The 11,779-nt window shown below is 41.3% G+C and overlaps 1 protein-coding gene across 3 annotated transcripts in view; it reads right to left on the reverse strand.

The window, feature by feature from the left end:
* Positions 1-11,541, reverse strand: part of sptbn2 (spectrin, beta, non-erythrocytic 2) — a 52,674-nt gene extending 41,133 nt beyond the window's left edge. For 2 of the 3 annotated variants that reach the window (XM_061054708.1, XM_061054707.1), the window contains exon 1: positions 11,089-11,541. The gene's annotated coding sequence lies outside the window, so the exon portion shown is untranslated. The remainder of the gene's footprint in view (positions 1-11,088) is intronic. The other variant, XM_061054710.1, reaches the window with a different exon arrangement.
* Between the last annotated feature and the right edge of the window lie 238 nt (positions 11,542-11,779).

The raw sequence follows: 11,779 nt of genomic DNA on the forward strand, positions 1-11,779 counted from the left end.
GGCTGACTATGGAGAGGATCGATGAGAAAGTGGGGGAAAAAAAAAAAAAAAAAAATGTTGGAGAAGGTATCTCTCAAATGGTTCTTATCATGGAAACTGCAGTTTTTAGATGTTGGTAATATGGTATACCTGAAATGTCTGGCATGATGGGGATTAGCTCAGTTCACGTTAGATTTCTTTGCACTACACTTAGAGGATGGAGCGAAGAGATTCCAGGCAACAAATGAGGTGGTTCTCTGGAGAGATTAAGTAGGCCAGCTAAGCAACACATTGCACACTAATGAGGTATTCATGTATTCACTCTCTGTTCTTTTCCTTGAGGTGTGCTAGAGCAACACTTGGATCGGTCACGGCAAGCTATGTCAATGCATCCTCTAAATCAAACCTTAAAGATCGATATCAGACAGCTGTGAGAACCAACACTTGTTTTTAATGCCGTTATCAAGGTGTGCAGTCAAGTTGGGACCAAACATAATCCTTGCATCATGAAGCTTAAACAGCGCCACGGACACCAAACAGCATCATTTGGCAGAGTTTCAGAGAGGGAGGTTTTTAAAAAGAGGTTTAAAAAGATTCAGAACTTCCGATATAAAATGCTCAAAGAAAAAAAATACTCATTCATATTTTTGCAGCACTGAGCAAGCTATTTTGTGCAACAACTTAATGAATAGAGAAATTGAGTCAGAGTAATTATCTGCATATCAGGGGGGCCTTAATGTTGGATTTAGCAACATGAAGAGGCTTTATGTTTCTTTATTTTTAAGGATGATATGATGTTTATTTAGCATGTATTGGTTAAAGCACAGACACAGAAAGAAAAAAAACAAGGGAGGAAAAGGAGACCAGATTTATAAGGTCTATGGCTATTTACACTGGCAATTATGTTGTAAGCAATTTAGATCCACTGGGCCACCAGGATGCATGATCAGAGGGATAAGATCAGGGAAAGCATGCAAAGCTATTTCTACAATACACAGCAACTCATCCATTAATACATAACGTGAATTATACAGTAAATTTGTTATTCATGCTTTGTGAAATCAACTGACTGACATCAAAATTTAAAATACTACTGTCGCCTTAAATCTCTGAATCAACAGACCGCCAAATCATCCCCACCCCCAGGTAGACCTAACTTTTGTCAAGACAAGTCAAGCAAGTCACACTCATTCTAGCAATAAAAGAATAAAACAAAAGCTTGGCAAATCCTATTAGGGGAAGATTAAGAAGTCACTGGGAATAGAAACTAAATGCAGGGATTAGAGGAGAAGGCAGAACAACGCCTCCACACTGCCCCCCAACCTGTCACCTCCCCACAGACTGGAACCCCAGGATCCAGCTAATGCTTGAACACAATATGCCCGTGTGCAAAGTAGCCAGTGTGTTTATTTATGAGTCCCTTATTTAAAGATCGGTCGGTCAATCTACAAATTAATTATGACAACTCCAACCCCTTTTAGTGCAACAACTCCAGGTCAAGTTATGTGGATGGTAAAATTAATAAAAGAATAAATAAAATGTAAAGGCACGGCCACACAATGAAACTTATTGAGGTGTGGAGACAAAGAGGTAAGAGGTAAGATTTCCACACAGCTTAAATGACCAATAAGTCACGGCAAGGAAGCAAAGACGACACACCATAAAGGACAGGCCTGGCTGTCAGCAATGAAGTCCATGACAATCCGTCAGCGGACCCTAATAGGTGGTGGAGTGGGGGCAGGACCAGCGAGGTCACAGGAGTCTCGACGTGGCGAATCGAGGGCAATCCTACCCCTTATTGTCTGCAGGAAGAGGGTCGGCTCAGTGTCCGCACTAATCGCTCCTCAATGGATCAGACAAACAATCCCCTGACCTACTATGATACAACCTACTGTGCTCATCCTCTGACACACACAAACGCAGGCATGGGCACTGTGGCACGGAAACCACACATGCAAGCTGAGCTACCCTTTACCACCAACCCTTTTTCATATGCACACACTTATCCTGAAAGCCACACAGAGACACGACCCACTCAGTACATAACCAGAAAATGTATGAGCTTTCAGCGCACACACACACACACACACACACAACTACTTGGTTCAAGACCAACAATCATAGCCTGAGCGATGTTCAACTAAATCACCGTGGACCAGACGGAAACTGAATATGAAACAGTAAACCCCTTAAACTGTAACTGTGCTCAAGAGTCATAAAAAAGGAGCCTTTCGAGTCCTGTTTTTCCCAAACATTAACCGTCTGGAGACATCAGATGTTAGCCCCAAAGCTACTGCGATGCAACAATGCTGCTCATATCAGACAGAGACACAGACAAACAAGGCAGTCGGGACAGATGTGCCACATAAAAGGGGGACATAAAAGAGGTTCCATGAAAGAAAATCCCCTCAAGGCCTAATCCGCAAAAGACATGACAGAAAAACGCACATTAATATTATGACAGATTTAAAAATCTGTCACATATCCTTCATATGACAATATGCATTCAAATCGAGTCCCTTAACACGGACAAGCGCAATGATCAATAATGTATATTATATCTTATTTTAAGGGCTTCTTTAAGTCTGTTTTTGCAATAGTATGTCCTGGCCTGTATGAACACCATGAAAACAAAAGTGTAGCGCACATGCATACATTGACTTTAATGTTATTATGAAATATCCTCAAGCTGGGTAAGTTGAGGCCAAGACACAATGCTCTCTCTCAAATAAAATAAGAAAGCCCTTAGTAAGGACATAGTAAGAGCGTCTTCAAAAGAGAAAGGCTTATGAGAAAAGGAAAGAGTGAAAGTGGGACAATGAGGATCGCCTCAGGGATAAACCCCAGCTTCTGACCAGGCAGACACACATCAGGCTATCGCTCAAAGCAGAACGACACCGGCTAAGGAAGCAGGGCAGAGCCAGCGGCTTGAGAGGCAGTGCCACCGACACGCTCCTCGTCATCCCTCCTCCCCTCCCCGGTGCTGCTTCCCTTCACCCAGCTGGTCTGTTTGTCACTGCACCCGTTAATCACAGAGGGAAGGGAAGAGAAATAGAGCCCACAATCAGTTGCCTGCAGGGAATTAGGCCTGTGCACATTAGCCAGACACACTGCCACGAGCACCAAGGGAATAGGATAGAGAGACACACACACACACACGAGCAAACCACACTCCCAGGTTTGCCAAACAAAGAGATATTAGCCTTGCCATACAACTCTTACTAAAAGAGTAAAATACACCGTTCTTTGCTGAAAACATATATTTTTAGAACTGTAAAGCAGCCAAGAGCTTCAGATAAACTAATTTTAATGAGTTCAAGCTGAGGTGGCACCTCTGTGTTGCCTGTCTGTGATATTCAGATGAGTCTGGCGGGTGGGGGGTGGGGGGGGGGCGGGGATCCCAAAATGCAGTGCACAAAGCCTGCCTCGCCAACCTGGCCCCATACAATGAAGGAGTCAGCAGAGAGCTGAGGCCAGCCGTCGAGCCTTTCCTGTTTGCAGAGATGAGGCAGCCAGAGGCACATATGCATCAGAGGCCCCCCTCCACAGGCCGCTGATCCCCGGCCTGAATGCCCAGCTGAATAGGACAGCAGAGGTCCTTTGTTGACCTGTAGCATCACATTCATCAAACACTCAAGCGGCAGCATGCCACGGGGCATAAACATAGACAATTTGGGTTTTTTTTTAGGGGGGGGGGGGGGGGGGGGGGGGGGCATAAGTTCTGCTCACAACTCAATTGTATAAAGTGAATGTAATGATTTCTTGTTTTTTTGAGGGGGTGAGCATTTTTCTTTTCTTTTGTGTGGTAATGCAGCCTTGACTCGTCAAAGGTTAATGGGTAAGAGAAGCAGTGCTTCTCTGTCAATGTAAACAAAATGAGTAAGGAGTCAGTGAGTAAGATATTCAGATCTCAAAGTCTCCCCTTAAGAATCATGTGTAATAATCCAGGTGAAAAAAAATGAATCTCAGTCAGGAGTATGCAATATTATGTAACATTAATTTTACTACAAAGTTGGAACAATTCAGCTGATACTTTCTCATAACATTCCCCAACCTCCCCTTACAATATTAGCGCTATTAGATCCAGAACTTCAGAAGAACGTCCAAAGCCTGCATGGTAGCACAAGCAGGGCAAAGCTGTAGTTGCCTGCGTATCCTGCTTCTGTTTTCTGAATGGGTCCTGAGCTCAGTCTGTGCTTTGAAGTGTACTTGGCTGGAAGTCACGGGGGCAGCATCAATCTCCGGAGCTGCCAGACACCCAAATTAAAAACATCGCTGAATGAAATATTCATGCAGATCAGGATAATCTGCCCCGAATTGGCTCTGTCCATTTTAAAACACAGAAAGACCAAGTGCAAGCGTAAGCACTGTAAGCACGCCTGCAGAGGGGTGTGCCGTGAAGTGAGGTCAACACACCCTTCACCAGGTTTTCTTTGACCACGCATGAAGCTCCAATTTGAGTATGCAGGTACCATGAAGCAGGCTGTGAACTTGTTGTGAACTCACGCTTTCTGCTTCAAGCTCTGTGCTCAAAAAGAGGATGCTTTGTGCGTTATTTCACGCAGTGATCACCGTCTGTATTAACAGTTTTGTTTTATCATTTAATAAACCAATGCTTCTCATATTTCCTGACGCGACAACTAAACATAGGATAACTCTTACACTGAATGATACACGTGGTTTAAGCAGCATAATCAGGAACTATATAACTGATAGCTTTTACTTCATGAAAAATGTGGAAATAACTTCAGTAGCCTTTTTTTTTGCCACAAACTAAGAAGACAAATTAATTTACTATGCGATAAAACATAACAAACAAACAAAAGAACATTTGTTTCTTAAGTTGACCTAATCTTTTTACTGTGAGGCAGATCTACTAAGATTAAAAGTGTGAATTTGACAGAGGCCAAACAGGTAAAAAACCAAGGTAAAGTTGGGGTTGCCAATAGATCTGGCTCCTTAATGTGATGCATGCATTGGGCTGTGTTACTGTAACTGCACCGCTTTGTTTTGTACCATTAAAAAATATAAAATAATGAGTAGTAACAGAAGTCTTGAAAAACATATTCCTTCTATGTAATAATGATATTATTATAAATTACAACGAGGATCTAGCCAGGTTAAAGAGAGCCGGCTGTGTGACACCAAAAACTGTGACTGTAAGCTCAACAGACCCAGCTTACCCTCTTATCTCGCTTCTTGGTACACTCCGAGGTCTGCTCCTGTGTGTGTGTGTGTGTGTGTGTGTGTGTGTGTGAGGCTTTATGCATGGTTGATGGAGAGGCACTCTGGGAACAAGGCTATAAAAACTGAACATGCTTTTACCATTTAATTAACAATATAAAGTACGTCACACCAACAACACCCTTCATTTATACAGACATTTAAAACTACAGTAGAATCCGCTCAACACTGGTTCATTTTCTTCATTTTGCAAGATCCTTAAAACCTGTGGATCTACAATTCATGATGGACAAACCACAGATACACATGAATCCACAGCCCAAACACCCACAGTCCATGTGCCTGTGTGGAGGAGGTGTCAAACAGCTGCTGCTTTAACGAGTGATTTCTTGTGACTTGATATTGCAATAAGAGAGTATTTCTTAAAGTAATACAAGACTAATCCTAGGGATGTGCGCATTTAGTCGACCTAACGGTTTAACGCCATCACCCTCACAAGTAGGCACCAGAATTTCCAGTCGGTTTAACCACTTACTAATATTTTGGCCATTCATGCCACCCAAAATGTTATGCTCAAACTGCAATGCAGCCACACACCACTAGCTGGGGATGTGACTGACTGTAGCACAGTGAACAGATAATATGTCGTAGGAGCAGCACAGTTTGGCAGTATGCTGATCTAGAAATTGAGAGAGAGATGTATGTAAGCTGTTTCAGGTTAAACTTGCAAATCAACTGGGGCAATATGTAACTACATTTAGCACAGGCATGTAAATGAAAACCTGCAGGGAGGACTGAAGGCCAGCGTTGCTAGCATTGGTAACGTTAACAACAATTGGCAATCCAATTTACATTGTTTACCAAAAGACCGTTATGGTGCTCGATTTTTACTCAATTCCTACCTGAAGACTCGTTGTTTAGTCTGAATTTTAATAGTCTTTTAACCGACAAGGAAATAAGTCACCAAGAAACATCCCTTACCAATTAACCCCAGAAAGAAACTCATATTGACAGTTACATTGTGTTGAGAGCTACTAAATAAAGCCTGACCAGCACAGCACTATTAATATTCTCGTTTTCTTAAGTTGATTTAGAAATGTCGTCACAGTTTGTCCAGCAGAGAGTTTTTTGTTTTGTTTGAGAGAGCAGTCTTTAGAATAACTAAGCTTAGCCATATCATTGCAAACTCCAATAGGAAATAAATCTATCTGCGTGGAATTTTTTTTGCTGCCATGTAAGCAAACATTCATTTTTTCCCCCTTTCTAATATTGGTGTTCGTATCGGCTCATAGAGTCCATATCACTAAAGGCTCTAGTGAAAAGCAAACACTTCCCTTTTTGTGAGTCAAATACGGCCCGGATCAATATCAGAAATGTTGGAATTGCTTAACATAGCCCCATGCTGAATTGGCAGGGAGATTTTACTCTCAGATTCCTGCGGGGGTGGCAACACTGTGAGCCTGTGGTGCACATGTGCGCAACAACTGCACAGAGTTTCTGCCTCTGCATGAAAAGCCTGCCCACGCACTGGGGCACTGGCTTTAAAACAAAGTCCTTTCTATGACCTGCTATTTTTATTTTGTAAAGAACATACAGTAACATTTCTATTGAAGTGCATTAGGTGCCATAAATATACATCTGACAACTGCAGGTTTTCCACATGGTTGAATTTGTTCCCCTGTAATGCCCTCTTTAGTGCCGCCCCTCTTCTTTCTGATTATTAAAAATTGATGAGTGGCTTTTCCTCCTAATTTACTATTGAGTATGTGACATTATCTTACTCACTTTTATATTAGCGTAATATAATCATAAAATCCATAGTTATGTGCTGATAATTTATTCAGTTCAGACAAGAAGTGCAATATAACGCTTGTGCATTACATAGGTTTGGAAAATAATACACTTGGAAAACTCGATACAAGCCAAAGGCAGTATATGTAAAGAGAACTATGCCAACAATGTTTTTCTGCTGACTGTAACTGCCATCAAAGCACTTAAATACCTTTCAATCCACTTTGCTAATTGGCCAAAGTTTAATTATAGATGCAAGATGATTTTTGATATTTACATTCATGACAAAGCTCTCCAAAAAATGTATGCATATTTTATGCAGAAGACAGTTTTTCAGGACATTTCTCCAGTTTAATTGGTCTCAGTTGGTTTCAAGATGAAATAAATCTTATGTTGCACAAAAAATGTTATGTCCCGGCATCACTTTGTTGAAAAGATGCTGTAATATTCATACTTATGACCTACTTTTTAAGATCCAGATAACACACTGGAGTGTCCTAATGACTGGAATGTCAACTTCTTAACAGCAAATTTAAAAACTGCATCAGTCTTATAATCAAAAAAAAGCCCCAATGTGTTTTGACCAAGCTGCAATTTCTGGTGTTGAAAAATGAAGCCAATGCAGAAGTGCAAAGCCTGCAGTTTCTCAAGTGTCACTTTGAGGCTCGCTGCAAAAGCCTGGATCATAAACATCCAAAATTGACAAAATTTTTACAGCTGAATTTTTTTACAGTCCTTGTTTTTGTAATGAATTTGGTCTGAAACGCTCATTTCTTTATCAGCAAACGCTGTACGGAGGTTGAGATTTTTTGTAACTCATCTGTTTTGATTTTAGGAAGGTTAAGAGTTATTCATAAGGGGGGCGTGGCTGATTTGACTGACATGCAGGCACGTTGTATCTGTTTGTCCGGAGACTTAAAGCCTGCCTCAGCTCCAGCTCCAGCTCTTGGTCTGTTACAAGGTTGCCCAAGAATTAGTTTTAATTTCCAATATAGGGTGTTTTTCACCGATTGTCTTTAAAAATCTGCTTCAGAAACCAATGGATGACATCACTGAGACTACATCCATGTTTATATACAGACCAATGTTTGATCAAACTTAATATATTTATATCAAAATAGTTCAGAAACGCAAAAACTCCCCTACAAAAACTAATTTTACAGCATAATAAATATTGTAAAAACCAAGACCACACTCAGTCTCTTCCATATATTTGTTTTATTCATGCTTTGTGTGTTTTTGTGAAGTTACAGCTCTTGTAGAACAAGTGCCACCACGATTTTCCGTGTCACTTTCTGACCTTGTAACACAGCACGAGTGCATAAGTGTTGTGCTTCTGCTAAACACTTGAATGCAGAAGCATTCAGGTTTTTTTTTTCTCCATTTACCAAGACAGTATTTGGACGATTTAATTAAGTGTTGCAGAAAACATGTCAATAACTAGCAAAAGTCAACTCTTCACTGCAGTTTGATGTGTTTTTACAATTAAGACTGGAAAAACTGTGAAGATACATAAATACTGCACATCAGAAAGCAGCACTACTTACACAAGGCTGGGTGGTTGTCACGGTTCACTGCAGCACAATAGAAGTGTGAATGGCAGGAACTGGAAAAAAAAGCTTGTTCAAGAGGGATTTTGAGAATCAGCACTATGGGGGGCCCACATTCACAGCCCAAGTCCATTGTTGAATGCTGTCCATCTCGCCAGCCAACAGCCATGTCTCATCCATCTAACATCCCAACCACTCTGTCACTCCATCAAAAGCCATTCAGTTTTACCTGCTGCAGACCTTAACACAATAACATGGTATGATATGATTTTATGAGCAACAAACCACCAACCAACCACTTGTCAAATAAAAAGGATGTCGTCATAATTTGAGATGTTCCAATCTTCATCAAATACGACACTTGTCCTGCAAATAAGCTCTCTTCTTGTCAAGCTATGATTGATACACATATTTTGTAGAACACACAGTTTGAGTTTGTATTCTTAGTTGCTAACATGTGGATTTGAGAGACAGAACAACAATACTCAGATCAGGGGATGGCACTCCTGATACATACATAATGTGACTGTATATTATCTCCAAGTTTATACCATATATGCAAAAATGCATTTGTATTAGGAACAGGTTCAGCTTTGTGTGTGTGTCAGTTCGTCCATCTAACCTGCCAAGACAAAGAAAACACAAGAACAGCTCAATGGCCCATGAATTATTCCAAGAACACAGTGTGTCTTAATGCACAATTACACAGCGTTATTTTCACCTTTGTTGTTTCGTCATATCACAGCAGGCCTCTGAGGCTGGATTTCAGCGACAGCTCCAAGGGGAGAAGATTGTTAATTATTTAGCATGATGTCTGTGGCCTGCAGACAATGCTCCACGAGCGTCACTGCAACTAGATGAACAGAGAGAAAGGCCATCATGTCGCCCTCTGGTGGTAACCCTGCTCAGCTCAATTAAAAACGGAAGCCTTTAAAGGGAATGTGGTGTTACTTTATGTAATAATTTCAATAAAGAAAACTTAACGGGTAATGTCTTCAGTTACCTGATGGATTAGCTCTGTATTGGTTCCATCGGACTGAAGACATGGCTTACATTTTGCAGGCATGACTATTGTATCGTGTTTGTTTTTGAAGAGAATTCAGCCTTATTTGCATGTAAGGTAAGATATGGTATCCTTAAAATGAAAATGAATCGATGTGGATACCAAACAAGAGGTGGCTTTCTGTTGCAGTCGAGCTAGAATTATAAACATGAACGTATTACTTGCAATTGCGGAAATGGTCAAATGATACATGCAATACAATTTTCAAGCATAACAGAATGAACCGCCTCGCCTGCTTTCTACACCATCTTTGAGAAGACAGTCACTGAAATGAGTCACCGAATATAAAGCCATCTGAAAACCTGTGATGTGTTGAGCACTGCTGACATATTGTGTAGTAATGGCTGCAGCCTGTATCCTGTAATGAAGAGGCCATTTGGTTCAACCAAAAAGGCAAAGCTCTTATACTGTAGTGAGCATTGAGAGGTTCGGGGATCTATCAATGAACATCAGCCAAATGCCATCAACATAGACGTTTTTACAGGCACAGGTCAGTCAACACTGCATGTGAGGGGCTTTCTTCTTATAAAAACCAATGTGATCCACTACTCCTTAACTGATATTCAGTCTTGATCTTTAGTGTATCCTTGGTTAAGGCTTCCTTTCTCTGATCTCTTCTTCAGTTTGCCAAATTATCCAAAAACAATCAACCATCCTGGAAGACAAATTTACAATAACTTCTTTGAGCCATAGATGCACCTGCAATTCATAGTATGCAAAAAATAAAATAAAAAAAATGACATTTCAAAATCAAGCATGATGATTCAAATTTGAATTAATTAACATACACGCCCATGTGTTTTCCTTTTCAGTCACGATAATAAATTAACAATGGGCTGATGTTTCTGGGTCATTTCATTCTAAGAGCCTCCTCTACACGTGGCTATCAAAACTCAGCCCCCAATACTTGCATATTTAAGGGCTACACATCAAAACGCTTTTATTGCACATCAAGCATCCAACACATTTCCAAACAACGTGTTCGCAAGCATTTCTCTTTAAATTAAGTGCACTTTTTCATGTTTTTTTTTTTCTTACCTGATGCATCTTTGCCATGACTCACGGTATAGGCCAGGCACGCAGTAGACTATAAATTTCAGTCCTAGACTCCAATCATAACATAACCACACAACAGCCCACAATGTCGAAGGAGGGAGGGGGGGGGGAATAAAATGCAGCTTTACAAGATGCCTGCACAAAACTACATATTGGTGAGAGGGGAAAAATAATAGCCTGGATAGCAGGAAGGCAACAAGGCTTGTTTGGTGTCCTAGCAGATGATGAATCAAAGATCCACAGGCTGCTTGTTACAAAACGCGCAGATACAATGTGGCTGCGTTTGACATCGATTCAAACAAAGGCAAGGAGAGACAGACACACACACAGAGAGATGGAGACCCAGTAACTAACATGAGGCACTGCAGTCACACACACACACTTCTCCTGCAGCCGGCTAACAACCCAGAATTAACATACGTGGTCCATTTCAACCAGCAATTCAAACCAAAAATGCACGCTTACCCTTTATTTTGTCTCCTGCAGCAGGAAGGTGTCGTTCTTGTTACTATAACGACAGTATTTCACCAGACATCAAAGGCCGTTCTTGTTACTATAACGACAGTATTTCACCAGACATGAAAAGGTATCTTCCGTTGCTAACGACGCGCTAATTCAAAAATTTTTAACCATTAAAAACAAAATCCCAGGTGACTCTCATATCGTCTTTCCGTCAAATCCGCATCCTCGGAAAAAAAAAAAAAAAAAAAAACATGTATTTTTCCTCCGCGCTGCTACCGGTGCAGCGTGTTACGAAACCGAACCGGTTATCTTAGCTTTCATTCAAAAACGTTCAGCGGGTCAGAAGAAGAAGAAGAAGAAAAACAGGCGACGAGAGGAGTCCCTTTTTTTTTTTTCTAGAAGGCAGGTATACAAGACGGATATCCGCAGCAGCTTCTTCTTCTTCTTTCTCCCCGCGGCCAAGCATCCGAAAGGGCCGTGCGTACCTTCGCTCACTCCCGCTCCCCTGTAGCGTTACTCCCGTTCAACAGGGAGAAGAAAGAAAAGTGGACGTGGTGGTGGTAGTTAGGGGTGTGCGTTGGGGGGGGGTGGGTGGGTGGTTGAGGTGGTGGTGGGTAGGTGAGTGGGTGTGTGTGTGTGGGTGGGTGTTGACCCTTCACAGTCACATGGGAAACACCGTGCACACTATTCTCAA

The sequence above is a fragment of the Labrus mixtus genome, chromosome 14 (genome assembly GCF_963584025.1).
Source record: "Labrus mixtus chromosome 14, fLabMix1.1, whole genome shotgun sequence".
Taxonomy (NCBI): Eukaryota; Metazoa; Chordata; class Actinopteri; order Labriformes; family Labridae; genus Labrus; species Labrus mixtus.